Source organism: Vulpes lagopus, chromosome 12 (genome assembly GCF_018345385.1).
Source record: "Vulpes lagopus strain Blue_001 chromosome 12, ASM1834538v1, whole genome shotgun sequence".
NCBI classification, from domain to species: domain Eukaryota; kingdom Metazoa; phylum Chordata; class Mammalia; order Carnivora; family Canidae; genus Vulpes; species Vulpes lagopus.
Window position 1 is genome coordinate 70,933,113 of NC_054835.1, and position 15,361 is coordinate 70,948,473.

Genomic DNA, 15,361 nt, shown 5'->3' on the forward strand with positions numbered 1-15,361 from the left:
AGAGCAAAAGGCAAGCTGAGGGCAAAGCATAAGCTAACACCCCACTCCCTGCTCTCAGGTGGGATGCTTGTGATATTCCTCAGGCACTCCCGGCTGCCCAAGAACAAAGGAATAGGAAAAATGAGTGGTCAACTAATAGAGATCATAGTCACATAGGATATGAGTCTCCATCAGTTTCCAATAGTCTTAATGATTTATGAGAAAAAAAATAAAAGCAGTCTTACCAACAGCCAGACCTCCAGAAACCTAAAGACTCCATTTCCTGGGGCCCTAACCCAACCCTCCCCTCCAGAGGATAGAAAACCATATATAATCAGTCACTTCTCACAACCCCAGTGCAGCTCTTTCTGCCCATGGGTCCTGTCCCTGTGTTATAATAAAACCACCTTTTAGCACGAAGACATCTCAAGAATCCTTTCTTGACTGTTTGCTCCTGAACCCCAATATTTCACATCAACACCACTGACTTTGTTCTCTGACTCAAAGGGAAATGACCTCTCTATTTTTCATGGTGCTGCCAGTAGTTGCCCAAGGCCAAGTCTCAAGCTGAAGAGAATTTAGGGTGGTACCGGGATTCAGAGAGAAGGCTCTGGAGACAGTGTGGACCTGGCTCAGATCTATGGTGACCAGCTTTCCTGGTTTTCCCAGAACTGTCCTGGTTTAGCACTGGAAATCTCATATCCTAGAAAACCCCCCAGTCCTGGGCAAAATGGGATGGTTGGTCAACCTGTCCTAGTCTTTTCACATCAGTGCCAGTAATTTAACCTTCTTTTTTTTTTTTTTTTTTAAGATTTATTTATTAATTTGAAGGGGGAGGGGAGGAGGGAGAGAAGGCCTTAAAAAAAAGAAAAAGATTTTATTTATTTATTTATTTGAGAGAGACAGAGCACAAGCAGGCGGAGGGGCAGAGGGAAAGGGAGATGCAGACCCCTCGCTGAGCTGGGAGCCCAATCCTGGGACCCTGAGATCATGATCTGAGCCAGGGGCAGAGGCATATCGACTGAGCCACTAAGGTGCCCCAGGGAAAGAGAGTCTTAAGCAGACTCAGCACCGAGCTCAACACAGGGCTGGATCTCCTGACCCTGAGATCACCGTCAGAGCCAAAATCAAGAGTTGGATGCTTGACTGTGCCACCCAGGTGCCCCAGGAATTTAACCTCTTTGTGCCTTAATTTCATCATATGTGAAATGAAGATAATGATCACTGCCTCATGTGATAGATATTTGAGGAGTAGGGTTGATATCCACCCAAAAATTGTTCAAGAAGAAAAGAGAGGATTAGGTGACAAAAGTAATGTCTTTCTGCCTCTGTTTCAGGGAGAAGAGATCTCCTCTCCTCCCTGTGTTTTGACCTTTCCAAGTGTAGGTGTGAGCATGACACTTGAGGTTTCTGGAACAATCCAGAAAGCCTTGCAGGCCCTGGTTTATGCAGAAGGCTGGATTACCGTCTCTCCCAGCCCTGTGATTATCTGATTAAGTGTAAATGGCAGAAGCAGCTGCCTGCTTGCAGAAGTCACTTTTAGCAGCTACCACTCAGGAGTCACAAATAAGGGATTATGAAGCCTTTTCTTTTCAGCTTCCTTGTTGCCCCTCAGTTATTGTGTGCAGAAATTCTTAACTAATAGCCGTGTTCCGAGTGACTATTCCCCAGTAACTACTGTTTCGGGATTGAAAAGGGAAAAGAAGTTAATGTTTTCAAAAGATTCCCTTGCAAGGCATTTTGCAGCCCAAGGGTGAATTTCACAGGCGTCTTAATCCCTGGCAGTAGGGACCCAGGGCTGTCTTGGAGACCAGAAGCAGCAAGCAAGAACTCTGATAACAAAAGAGAGGCAAGGGAATTATTTATTCAAATGTCCTGATAGAAAAAGGCTTTAATCAAAGACACCATAGAAAACAAGCTGCAAGCTGATAGGGAGTATTTGGAACATGAAGGTGTCAAAGGGATCCAGGCTTTTTCTGAACAGAAGGAAGTGACTGGGGAAAATGTTCCTTCTGTGTTGAGCAGAGCTATGTCAGCACTAATGACACGAGGAGGGCTCTTATTAGGAAGATGCCAAGGGCTGGAGATGATTGAAAGCACGACCGTCTTTTCTATCCCCACCCGCCCAGCCCCACCACAAATGAAGTCAGAAACATTAGAATTAGTGCCAGATTCTGATTGAAAAATAGAAGTTTGCAGAAGTTGGGAAATTCAACATGCAAGACCCTGGCACCAGTGATAGCAAACTCGGCCAAAGCAGTTGATGGCACAATTTTGCATAATTAGGTCACATTTAAGAGGAGAGGAAGAAAAAGGACTCTCCAATCAGGAATTTACTAATTTATATAAACATTAGTGTGATCGATGGTTTCAAATCCAACGGTGCCTCCTTCATATTTACATTCTAAATTAATGAGTGTTAGGATGACAAGGATGGCAATATTGCTGGCTTTTGGTGGCACACAAAACTACCCACCAGGCTCTGGGGAAACCTGCAAAGTAGATGTTTCCAGGTTACCAAGTTATCTTTTCTCCTGTGTTTCCCACCCCTTTCTAAAGAAAATTCAATTCTGGACCAATTAATTCAAGAGTCAGGAAATTTGATTATCTGAATAATGCGTTAAGTCATGACCATTAACTATTACTGCATGATAAATCACTCCAAAGCTTAAACTAACCACAATCATTTTATTATCCCTTTCAGTTTTTGTGGTCGGACTGCAGGGGCGGTTGGGGGGGGGGCAGTAGATTTTGGTCTGACGCCCCTCATATGGTTGTAGTTAGATAGTAGCTGAAGCGAGAACAGCAGAGGAGCTGGAGAAACTGCAGTCTTACTGGGTATCTCCCTCACGTAGCCTCAAGGCCTCTCCATGCAGTCTCTCCATAACGCTGGTTGAGCTTCCTCACAACATGGCAGTCAAGTGCTCCAGTGCAAGTAATTCAGCTCCCAAGACAGAAGCATCAACTTTTAGGACACGACCTTAGAAGTCATGTAACATCACTTCTACTACATTCTCACATTGGTTGCAAGTGAGTCACAAACCCGCCAAACCCAAGGGGGAATGAGTAGAGAATTCTTCATTCTTACTGGAGAAATGTTAAGGCTCCAGTGTGGGATGGGAGATGTTGTGGCCATCTTTGGAAAATGCAGTATGCTGTAAGATCTGAATGACTGGGGATCCCTGGGTGGCGCAGCGGTTTGGCGCCTGCCTTTGGCCCAGGGCGCGATTCTGGAGACCCGGGATCGAATCCCACGTCGGGCTCCCGGTGCATGGAGCCTGCTTCTCCCTCTGCCTGCGTCTCTGCCTCTCTCTCTCTCTCTCTGTATGACTATCATAAAAAAAAAAAAAAAAAAAAGATCTGAATGACTGATGATTATAGCCTTCAAAAGAAATGTTTATGACGGGATGAGCACTGAGTGTTATGCTATATGTTGGCAAATCGAACTCCAATAAAAAAAATATACAAAAATAAAAACAAACAAATGTTTATATTTTAAGAAAATAACATTAACCCAACAAATCTCTCAATTAGTGAACTATGTACTGAAGAACCTAGTGTTAACTACTTCAACCCCTTCTTCTCCACATTACCTCTGATTCTTTAGGGTCAAACGGTGGGATGTAATGTGCTGTGTTAGTTTTCTGGGGCTACCATAACAAAGTACCACAAACTGAGGGGCTTATACAACAGAAATTCATTGTCTCCCAGTTCTGGAGGCTAGAAGTCTCAGATAACAGTCAATTCTTCCTGGAGGCTGTAGGAGAACAACTGGCCCATGCCTCTCCCTTAGCTTCTGGCAGTTTGCTAGGATTCTTTGTTGTCCCTTGTCTTGTAGAAGCATCGCCCCCATCTCTGCCTTCATCTTCACATGGCGTTCTCCCCAGTGCATGTAGCTCTGTCCAAATTTCCCCTTTTTATAAGGACACCAGTCCTCCTGGATTAGCCCCCCAACACACTCCCCTGTGACCTCATCTTAACTAATTATATCAGCAATTACCTTATTTCCAAATAATGTTACATGATGAGGTATTGGGGTTAGGACTTCAAAATGTGAATTTAGTGTGGGGGTTGGAGGCAATTCAACCTGCAACATGTCTCTTATTTGCTGAAGGCAGGAGCTTCTTTTGATAGGGTTTTTAAGAGTACGAATGGGAGAGTAGAACCCAACTGCAAGTAACATTTTCAAAGTTTATATCTTCTTTCCATGGCCCTTGACATTCTCTCCTATCTCCTTAACAGTTTCAAATTTTAAGAAAAGGTTTTCATTAAAGCTATTAATGCCATTAGAGGATTTTAGGATTAAAGGTGTTTTTTTCTTGAAATGTCATTAAATAGATAAATAAATAAAAACTTTTAAATATCATTATCAGATGTTGGTTATGGAGTCTCCTTCCTTCCCAAATTCTCTATAATCCTAAAAGCATTAGTTATGTAACTTCAAATTGCATAGGACTTTTCAAGACTTTGTCCTCCGTGGAACCTGGGCCTCACCTATGCAGCAACTTAGTTCATTTAAGGAGGTTCAAAGAACAATTTATTGACTTGGGAATTTGAGATTGTTCTCTCTTAATATTGTGCAGACAGTTGAAAATGTATTTCCTTTGGATGTTTAAAGCAAAAAGAAAGAAGGAGAGGCGCATCCCGCTGCCTCATTAGGGAAGCCACATGTCTTTGGCTTTCCTGACCTAGCACTTATCTTGTATTTGATGTTTTCAAAATACTGTCTAATCGTTAAATAGCCAGTTCCCACTACATCTTTGTGAGATGTGAGGATTCTTGCCATTTTTAGTAAAGGAATTTGAAGCAAAAATCACCAAGGTGACCTGTGCAAGGCTACAGTAAAACAAATCAGGACTTGACCCACGTGTCTGCCATTTCACGAACTAAAACTTTGTTTTATGCAAACCAGGGGCAGATTCTCATGACCTCATCCCTTTCTCCTCTTCCAAGAAGCCAAATTCCCACTTTCCTCTTTGCTCTGCTATCATTGGAGGAGCAGCAGGTGAGGCAGGATTTAGCAGATGCCCAGCAAACAAGGACAATGCTTAGCAGAGCGGGACAAAGCCCGCTCTTAGTGCTTGGAAAACCCCCTGGGGAGTCTCAGAAATCACAAGGAGAACCTTTGGGATATGAAACCCTAGGCAGCAGGTGGGCATCCCAATTAAATCTCTTCTGTACCCACTGGGTTGTGAGATCTGGGAAAATCAGGATATATCGATACTAAAAATGGTCTGGAAATTGTTACTTCCAGTCTTAGAAAACTGTAATCTTCTTGATCAGGGACTCTACTGGAAACAAGTTCTCTGAAATTCTTTGGTTTAGTCTGAAGCCAACAAACAAGAATAGCAAACATTAGGGTCTTTCCTAAATTCTAGGAAGGTCCTGCCAGACAGAATCCAGACATCTTATGTGGCTGCCTCCCCAGGAAGACTGGTAGCCGCCATAATGCTCTCTAGTGTTTGTAGAGTTCTTGGTTTTTCTTCTGATGAGAGAAGATTGCATATCATTGGCTGGTCCTATACTTGGAATGAAGGAAAATTAGTGGCATGCAAATTATCTTATTTAAGATAATTCGAGACTCCACCCAGACCAGCATTTTACTCTTAGCCAGGCCATTAAAGTAAAAAGCAAATGCAAATCACAAGCTCCTCTGCAGAAGTACCAAGCATACCCTTCCCCACATTTTTTCTTCAGTCATTCACTTTAAAGCTGTGATTGCCTCTTTTCTTGGCAGAAGTATAGCTAGTAAGGTACGTCTTGCTTAGATTAAAGGATACTCAGTGGAATAGCCTATGATGTAGAGCTCTTTCTAAGCAAGAATAGAAGTTGAGGCTCCTCATCTTCATATCAAAATACCATGCTGGTCCTGCACACCTGAATTCTAAGCACAGGGATCTAAGCATTTAGGTCAATTTTCATAATCAATACTAGGAAACTCATTCCATTTCTCAGTTCATCTTAGTTTAGGTTTTCAGGTATAAAACTTTTACATTCACAATATTTATTATTTATACATATTTTAATGAATTTATTTTTTTAAGAGTTTTTTTTTTTTTACTACAAGTTACCTTAAATCTTTTTTTGAAGATAATGTAAACATGGTATCAATAATAAATAAAACACATAATATTAAACACTGGGAATTTCCTTAAAAATCATTGTGCTTTGTCCATAGGTTGACTAGAGAACACTGGTAAAAGATAACCAGTTCTGGTATTTTGCTGGGACACACTCATACTGCCATACTGGAAGTTAAGCTACTGAAATCTCTATAAATTGTTTAAAGCCACTGCCCCCTGAGAACCTACCACAGGCACTGAACTCTTTACCTCCCCTGGGACCTCTCCCTCATTCACCTTCTCCAGGATCCAGCATCCAAAGGGGCCCTAAGAGACCAACTCCAAGCTATGACCAGTAGCCATTCTCTCATATTGGTAATCTAGCCGTTCTTGCTGTGTATTTTAATAGTCCTCTTAGAGGGAATGTTTTTGAGACTCTTGCATCCCTTTAATACAAACAATAGCTTTGCACTAAGTGTTTGCAAACAATGCTCTTAAAAAAAAAAAAAAAGACTTTATTTATTTATTCATGAGAGACACACAGAGAGAGGCAGAGACATCTCTCCAGGGAGACTGATGCAGGACTCGATCCCAGGACCCCGGGATCACGACTTGAGCCAAAGGCAGACACTCAACCACTGAGCCCCCCAGGTGCCCCATAAACAATACTTTTTTAAGGGAAGGGTGGTGGTGAAAAATAAAATATTCTGAAGCTGGATTGCTTGGGTTCAAGCCCTGGTTCAGCCTCATATTGTCCCTGTGACCTTAGTGGGTTCTGTATCTTCTCCTTACCACATACCTGGAGTTGGAGGTAATAATGGTACCTCCTCATAGGATTGTTGTGAGGAATGAACAGTGAATGTAAGTCAAGCAGTTAGAACAGTGCCCATAGTAAGCTCAATGCATTAGCTGTTATTACTGAGTATTTACCATGTGTCAAGCACAATACTAAATGCTTTCTATTATCTTATCCCCCCAACACCCCATCAAGTAGGTATTGTCATCCCAATTTTAAAAAGAACTGAATCTCAGAGAAATTAAGAAATGTACCTAAGCTTACCATACTGATGCTGGATAGAGCAAATTTAAATTCCGATCTCTTTTAACCCAAAGTCTATGCTTTTCCCCTCTGACTTAGAGTCTTCCTTGGTGGAAGGAACACTTGGCAGCAAAGAAGAAAGAGAATACGGCCATCTGGTCCAGGTACCTTTGGTAAACGCTAAGTACGTGAAGTTGCTCAGTGGATACAGAGACCTTGCAGAGGATGGATGACAAATGGAGTTCCCCTCTGACTAGAAGAGTCAGAACTTCCACTAACAAGTGTTCTCCCATCACTCCAGCTTGGCAGGCAACCCTGATCCCTCCTGCTCCCTCGCTCCCAGACCTAGTCACCAAGCCCCTCTATTCTGCGCTAGTAGTGTCTCTCACATCCCTGCCATTCCATTCATGCCTTGTGCTAACACTCCATTTCAAGTTCTCATTACCTCATGTCTAGATCATTTCAAAAGCCTCTTAACAGGAGTCCCAGGCTCCATGTCTCTAAGTCACCCCTCCCACAATCACCACATTATCCCTAAAGAGACTGCTTCTATCACAATTTCACCATTCAAACCCTGCCCCTGCCGCCACGCACATTCCCTGTGACTACCCAATAATGTCCACTGACTGTAGTTCAGCTATTTAGAATGACCTTCAAATTCCTTCTTAATCTAATTCCACTCTTCATTTCCAAATTGCTCTCTCAGGATTCCTCTGTAAGAATCCTATGATTTAGCCAAGATTGTTTCCTTGTTATCCCTTAATCATGCTATTTCCGTTCCCACCTCCAAGCCTTCTCCACTCCCATTTCTCATGCCTGGCATGCCCTCCTCCACTCTTCTAAATCCTGTATGTCCTTCATAACCCAACCTGGCTACTCTCTCTGCTGTGACAACTTCCATGCCCACTCCAGGAAAGTGGAACTTCTCTATCTGACATATAGCCCTCATTGGCTCCCAGACCCCACTGACTTATATTATAAATTTGCTCTTTGTTTGTACATGCTCTATTTTCCCAGGTACCTTGTAACTGTCTTATAGCCAGGGGAGTGAAGGAGATGGGTGGTGGAAGGTTTTGGTAAGGAGATGGTGGTATAGCCTGGTGGTTAGGTCTTTGGGCTCAAAAATCAGACAGGCTGAGTTTGAATCATAGCTCTGCACTAACTACCTAATTTGACAATCTTTATCAAGATAGCTTATCTCTCAGTGTTATCATCTATAAAACTAGGACAATGACTGTCCCTTCCTCATAGAGCTGTTGTGAAGATTAAATGAGCTGATAGGCAGAGAGCCCTTTTCCAGGGCCTGGACGTAGATAAAGTCAATTAATATTATTTATTATTACTTTCATTATCAAACCAAAAGAAAGAGTTTATAATGTGCTAGACACCAAATAAATTACCTTAATTTGTATGACAACCCTATAAGGTAATAGATCATGCTTTAGCTATGCCTTAGCTCTGGAGCCTTCTTACCAGCCCTGAATCAGAACTTTTCCATGAGATAAAAATACATCCCAGTCACATTTTAGCCATATTTAATGTCCCTGTTGCACCTGCTGTGCTTAATTCTGACAGGCACGATTCTTATCACTCTGGTGCTGGAAATAGCAGCACTTCTCTCTGGTGACCATTAGGAACTTCATTTCTAGTATTTAAAAAATTCTATTAGGAGGAAATGATCCAATTTCATTTTATAAATCTTTTTTTTTTAATTTATTTATGATAGTCATACAAAGAGAGAGAGAGAGAGAGAGAGGCAGAGACACAGGCAGAGGGAGAAGCAGGCTCCATGCACCGGGAGCCCGACGTGGGATTCGATCCCGGGTCTCCAGGATCGCGCCCCGGGCCAAAGGCAGGCGCGGAACCGCTGCGCCACCCAGGGATCCCTGATCCAATTTCATTTAATACATTGGCCAGCTTTCTCTTCAGAGTGAGCAGGGGGATATGAGATTGAAGAATAAAGAGAGAGACAGAGAGAGAAACAGATACAGATTCTTTCCAAAGTCAGGGAAGAGGCAAGATAGGGCTAAATTCAAGCACCCTAGGCTGCCACCACCATAACCCCTTGGGGATGGTGGGGCAGTTGTGGTTTCACAGTTGGCCCAGTCTCTTCAGAGACTCACATGATGTTTCGGCTGGGCAGATCTTAAGTCCAGGTCAGAGACATGTCTGGTCAGAAACATGTCTGGAGCCAGCTTGGGGTTTTTTTGGTTATGATTAGCAATGAGAGGGTCAGGGACCCAACCATTGTGTTAACCAGAGCAGTACCAAGCGACAAATAAATGGTGTTCTTTCCTTTTTATCTTTTTCTTTTGTGCCTTCCGGGAAGATTAAAAAAAAACAACAACACAAACAAACGCAACTCACTTTTTACTTTCAAGCACACCCTGTTCTCTCACAAGGGAAAAAAGAAGCCCACAGAGCAACATTTATTCATAAAGTCTCTATTCAGCTCTCCTTGCTTGTTTTTGGCTCAGGGTTTAGCTAACTGGTTCCCACAGAGCCCAGACCAGCAGGGGAGGTGAGGTTCAGAGTAGAGAACAGTAAAGAGACCTGCTCTTCCCAAATGCAACAGAAAACCACAATATTTCTGGATGAGTGGCACAGCAGTTACTTTTTTCTCTATTTCCCCCTTTGGATTCAAGCCTGCCTACCTCAGGGCTGGCTAGGCTCACCCACCCATTCCTGCCTGCACACATCCCCTTTCTGAAAGGCGCTGCCTTGGGTCGGGGAATTGAATGGGCTCTTCAAGTGGCTTTCATGGTAGAGTGATTCCTTCTCTTAGAAGGAGACAAGTGAGCCATCCTTCTAGCTGCTCAGGAAGAAAAGTTTAGAATAATCTCTGATCCTCTCTTTCTCCCATCCTACTTCCAGTCCACTAGCATATCCTGTCGGGTCCACATTCAAAATTCCTTCAGTATCTATATCAGTATCTATACCAATAACAATCTAAATTACAAAAGTAAATCTATCTTTAACACACCTGTATGTGGTTCCACAAGAGAAACAGAGCCAGTTGGAGAGGCATATTCAGAGATCCGTTTTCAAGGAGTCAGCTTACCTAATTGTGGGACTAGCTAGGAGAATCTGAAGGCCATAGGGTGGGCCTTCTGGAAAGGCAAGCAGGAATGCCCAGGCATCAGAGGAAGCTGCTGTCCACTGGCAGATTTGGTTCCTCCTCGGGGAGCCTTCAGTTCTGCTCAAAAAGCTCTTTACTGATTGAATCGGGCCCCTGAATCTAGGATAAGTTTGCTGACTTAGAGTCAACCCACCAGGGACATTAGTCACATCTACGAAATATCTTCACAGCAACACCCGGATTGGTGTTTGATTGAGTAACTGCTGACTGTAGGCTAGCCAAGTTGACCCATAAAACCTGCCATCACACTGGCAAAGCCACCGTATTTCTCCTCTGAATTACTGCTGCTTCAGCATCTTTATGAGTTTCCCTGTTCCTGCTCTGATCCTCTGTGCCCCTCCCCGTCCCCCAACTGTTTTCAACCGAGCAGCTGGAGGGATCATCGCTCCATTGCTCAAAGCCCTCGTGGTGGGCAGAATGATGGTTCCTCAAAGATGTCCACATCCTAATCCCCAGAACCTGTGAGTATGTTATCTTGTGTGGCAGGAGGGGTTTAGCAGGTGTGCTTAGTGTATGGGTGGGAGGATGGTCCCCGATTGCCAGGTGGGCCCAATCTACTAACATGGATCTTTAAAAATGGAAGAGGGAAGCAGAAGGTGAGGAGAGATTTGTTGTATGGACTTGACCTCTCACAACTGGCTTTGAAATGCAGGAAGGGGTCACAAGCCCACAATGAGGAACACAGGACCTCAGTCGTACAACTGCATGGAACTGAATTCTGCTAGCAAACCCAGTGAGCGAGGAAACAGATTCTCCCCCAGAGCTCCCAGGGTAAGGAATGCAGCCCTGCCAATAGCTTGATTTTATCTTGGTGAGACTGTTTGGAGCTTCTGATCTATAGAACTGTAAGATACAAATTTATGGTTTTTAAGCCACTAGATTTGTGGTAATTTGTTTTGGCAGCAACTTCCCATCCCACTCAGTGTAAAAGCCAAGTTCCTCAGAATCCCCACCTCCCCTTCTCTCTGACATCATTTCCTACTACTCTCCCGCGGGTTCCCCTCACCCCTTCTATCAACTCCAGGGCCTGGACCAGAGTGCAGCTCATGAAGCACCAGGCTTGAAATTAAAAAAAAAAAAAAAAAAAAAAAAAAAAAAAATCAGTAATCAAGATAAATAACATTTTATTTATTTTTTTTTTAAAGATTTATTTACTTATTCAATCAGAGACAGAGAGAGAGAAGCAGGCTCCAGGCCGGGAGCCCGACGCGGGACTCGATCCCGGGTTTCCAGGATCACACCCCGGGCCGCAGGAGGTGCTAAACCGCTGTGCCACCGGGGCTGCCCAAGATAAATAACATTTTTTTAAAATTTTTATTTATTTATGATAGTCACAGAGAGAGAGAGAGAGAGAGAGAGGCAGAGACACAGGCAGAGGGAGAAGCAGGCTCCATGCACCGGGAGCCCGATGTGGGATTCGATCCCGGGTCTCCAGGATCGTGCCCTGGGCCAAAGGCAGGCGCCAAACCGCTGCGCCACCCAGGGATCCCGATAAATAACATTTTACTGAGATATCAAAACTAATGCAAAAAAAAAAAAAATCCATGGTACACAAAATCTAAAACTTTGGACAAAAGGCAGGATCCGATCCTGAGTTTGTACAGCTCATCTCCCACTAATGCCAGTTCTGATCTTTGTTGCTCTCAAACTCCCCACCCTTTTCCATTTGCTTTTGCCCCAAATATCTTCAAGTCTTTCTGCCTCACCTGCTTCAGGCTATGCTCAAATATCCCTTTCTTAGGAGCCTTCTCTGACCCTGTATTTAAAAGTAGCAGTGTCTCTCTCATCAGCACTCCCTGGCCCTTCCCTTGCTTTATATTTCCCCCAACATGTTACACATATAATATTCTATTTTGTTTATTTACTACTGTAGGGGAGGTAAAATTTCTTCTCTATCCTCCTAGAGTTTCTGGTTGGGACTGTCTTAACATAATAGGAGGAGAAGAACATACAACATTCATTTTAATAAATGTTTGCATGTACCTAGGAGTCTTCACAGGAAAATAAAGACCCAAAGAAGTATCTAGACCCAAGTGCTTATATACTAAGTTGAAAAAAAGAGTGGCAGTTGTGGAAAAGTAACTAAAATATATGGGGGACTAGAATATAAGAGTTATTATATACAAATTTCCCTCGACCTCAGCTCCCCATCTTTCTTGATAAAAATGTTCTTTTCCTCTTGATATTAGGAGGACAGCTTTCATGTCGGGAGTTTCATCTCTCCTTTTCAGGAAGAAAAGGAAAGGTCAGAGTGCTTTCCTTGTACCTGTTGTTTTTACAAGTGATTCAAGCTCAAAATAATATGCCAAAGCAGCCTATTTTGAGGTGGCATGTTCTGAACCCCTTTATTACTTATTGTTCACTGCTGTTTCATCAAGGCCTAAGAGATATACGGTAGGCCCTGAATCAGGTAGGAATGAAGGAGGGAGAGAGGGAGAGAGGGAGAGAGAGAGAGGAAGTGTGGAAAGTGTCAACGGTGGAACAGGGTGTGTATGTACATTCAAGTAAGAACTTTCTCATTGGTTCCTTGAAGCCTAAAATCCCTGAAGAACTGCCATAAATTTCAGTCTTTGTGTTTAAGGAAACATTGATTTATAAGAAGGGTTATTTTTTCCTCTCCCAAAGGGGAAAGCCATCAAGAGCCAGTATGTTCTATTAGATTAATTAGCAGATTTGAATTAGCTGTGTACTTTCTTTTCTAGGACATTAGCTAAATTCTGTTTCCACTGAAATTCTGGGAAATGTTTGAATTCCATGTAGTTTGTCCAAAAGCCTTTGAGATAGTCTCTGAAAGCTATATTTAAAAATCCCTAGAGATTTTATTCTTGTCTAGTTTACCCTCAACACTTAAAAATTTAATGTTGAAGATCCCTGTTCTCTGTCTTTTTTAATGGATTCTAATAAATCTATTGTCAAAGATTAATGATAACTTGCGTCATAAGTTGACTTTTATGCCACAGTAACAAAGAACATTGTAATAAATGTATTAAAAAGTTGATTAGGTTGGAAGATAGACCCAAGTTTCACCACCGTTCATTAACTGACTAGCACCCATGAGAATCAGGAGTTGGCTGGAATAAACGAGCTGAGATTTAATCAGAGTGAGGTTACAGTTGGTGATACATGCTGAGTTATGAGGAATTGTGGGCTAAGATGGCTAATGTGGGTATTTGTAGAATAATTAAGCTGAGAAAGTGGGTTTAGAAGAGAGGTACAGGAAGAGGCAAAGAAGGGGAAGTGGGGAGTAGAGGGGACAGAGAGCTCAGACAAACCAGAAATAACAGACCCCATTCCTTATGGCTCTTCCAGTTCCCACCCTTGAGTCTTTGACTCCTGTCCATGAACTCCCATGGACTCTCCCCAAAGCCTTCCTTGAGCTAAGTTGAGGGACTCTTTGTTCCTTGTACTTGGAAGAGCTGACTGGACTGTGTATTCTTGAGGATGGCCATTGAAAAAGCAAAAATTTCCTTGAGCACATTTAGGAAACCACAGGCAGATTTGTGCAGTCTTTTCCACTGGAATTAAAGAGTGGGTTTTGATGGTTTTTAGCGTATGAGAGAAAAATTAGTTTCAACCAACTGTAGTATCTTGGACTTGATCCTGGAACAGAAAAAGGATCTTGGTGAGAAAACTGGTGAAATATGAATAAAGTCTGGAGTTTGGTTAATAATCGTAGTAATAGTTATTTCTTAAATTTGATATGTACCATGGTTATGAAAGATGTTAACATTAAGGCAACCTGAGTGAAGAGTATAGAGAACCTGTACTATCTTTTGCAGCTTTCCTGTAGGTCCAAACTTATTCCAAAATAAAAAGTATATTGAAAAAAAAATAACTTTCAGGGGCACCTGGGTGGCTCAGTTGTTGAGCATCTGCCTTTGGCTCAGGTTGTGATCCTGGGGTCCTGGGATGGAGTCCCGCATTAGGCTCCCCATGGGGAGCCTGCTTCTCCTTCTGCCTGTGTCTCTGCCTCTCTCTCTCTCTCTCTCTCTCTCTCTGTCTTTCTGTCTCTCATGTACAAATAAATATCTTAAAAAAAAATTGCTTTCAGGGACATCTGGATGGGTCAGTTGGTTGTGTCTAACTCTTGATTTCAGCTTATGCCATGATTTTAGGGTCTTGATATCGAGCTTTGCATTGGGTTCTGCAGTAGGTGGAAAGCCTGCTTAGGATTCCTTTCACCCCCTGACCCCAGCCTCCCCATGCTCCCTCTCCAAAAATAAAAGACCCAAATATCTTTCAATTCCTAGAGAAAGAAGAAAGTAGAATGATGGAATGGCAATAGCCACTATAACAGGGATCAGGAAAACTACTGTCAAACCTAGAGAAGCTTGGTTTAAGTCCCTGCTTGGCTTCTTCCTAGCTGTGCAGCCTTAGCCAAGACACTTCACCTCTTTGATCTTCAGCTCCCTCATAAATTCATAGCATAGTTGGAGAAGCAAACAATGATGTTGACAATGATAGCATGGTAGGATGAACCAGGGTGGTGATGTAGGCAGGAGAGGGAGCTGGTCTAGTCTGGACACGTGGACTGCATGTGAATGAGGGCAGCCACTTGGCTTGTGGTACTTACTTTCTGTACTTTGACAAATAAGGAGAAAAGATCACTGTCATCCATGCCACGATTATAGCCTCTTTAGAGATGCATGTTATGTATGTAGAAAATTCCATATCACTGTGTATACACATTTCATGGGTCACCTTTCAGGTAATATTATGTCACTGGCATTTTCAGTGTCTGTAATTGTCCTCATAAATATTTTCATTGCAAATTAAAACACCTACATGTTTATGCCTCCAGTGCATATAATGTTTTGTATATAAATGTATTTGTATATAAAACATATATACATATAAAACATACTATGGTAAATATGCTGCTTTGGCACATATAACATATGCCAATATAACATACTGGTCAGGACGGAGGCTACAGAGTCAGGCTCTGGGTATGAATCCTAACTCTACCACTTACTGTGTGATGTCCCGTGCCTCATTTTTATCACACAGGGAAAAGATAGAACATGCTTCAAAAGACAATGGAGATAGACTGATGTAATTTATGCAAATAGCGGAGTGTGATGTCTGACCACAAAGACTCAATAAAATATTGGCTTTTATTATAACTATATTTTTACAGTT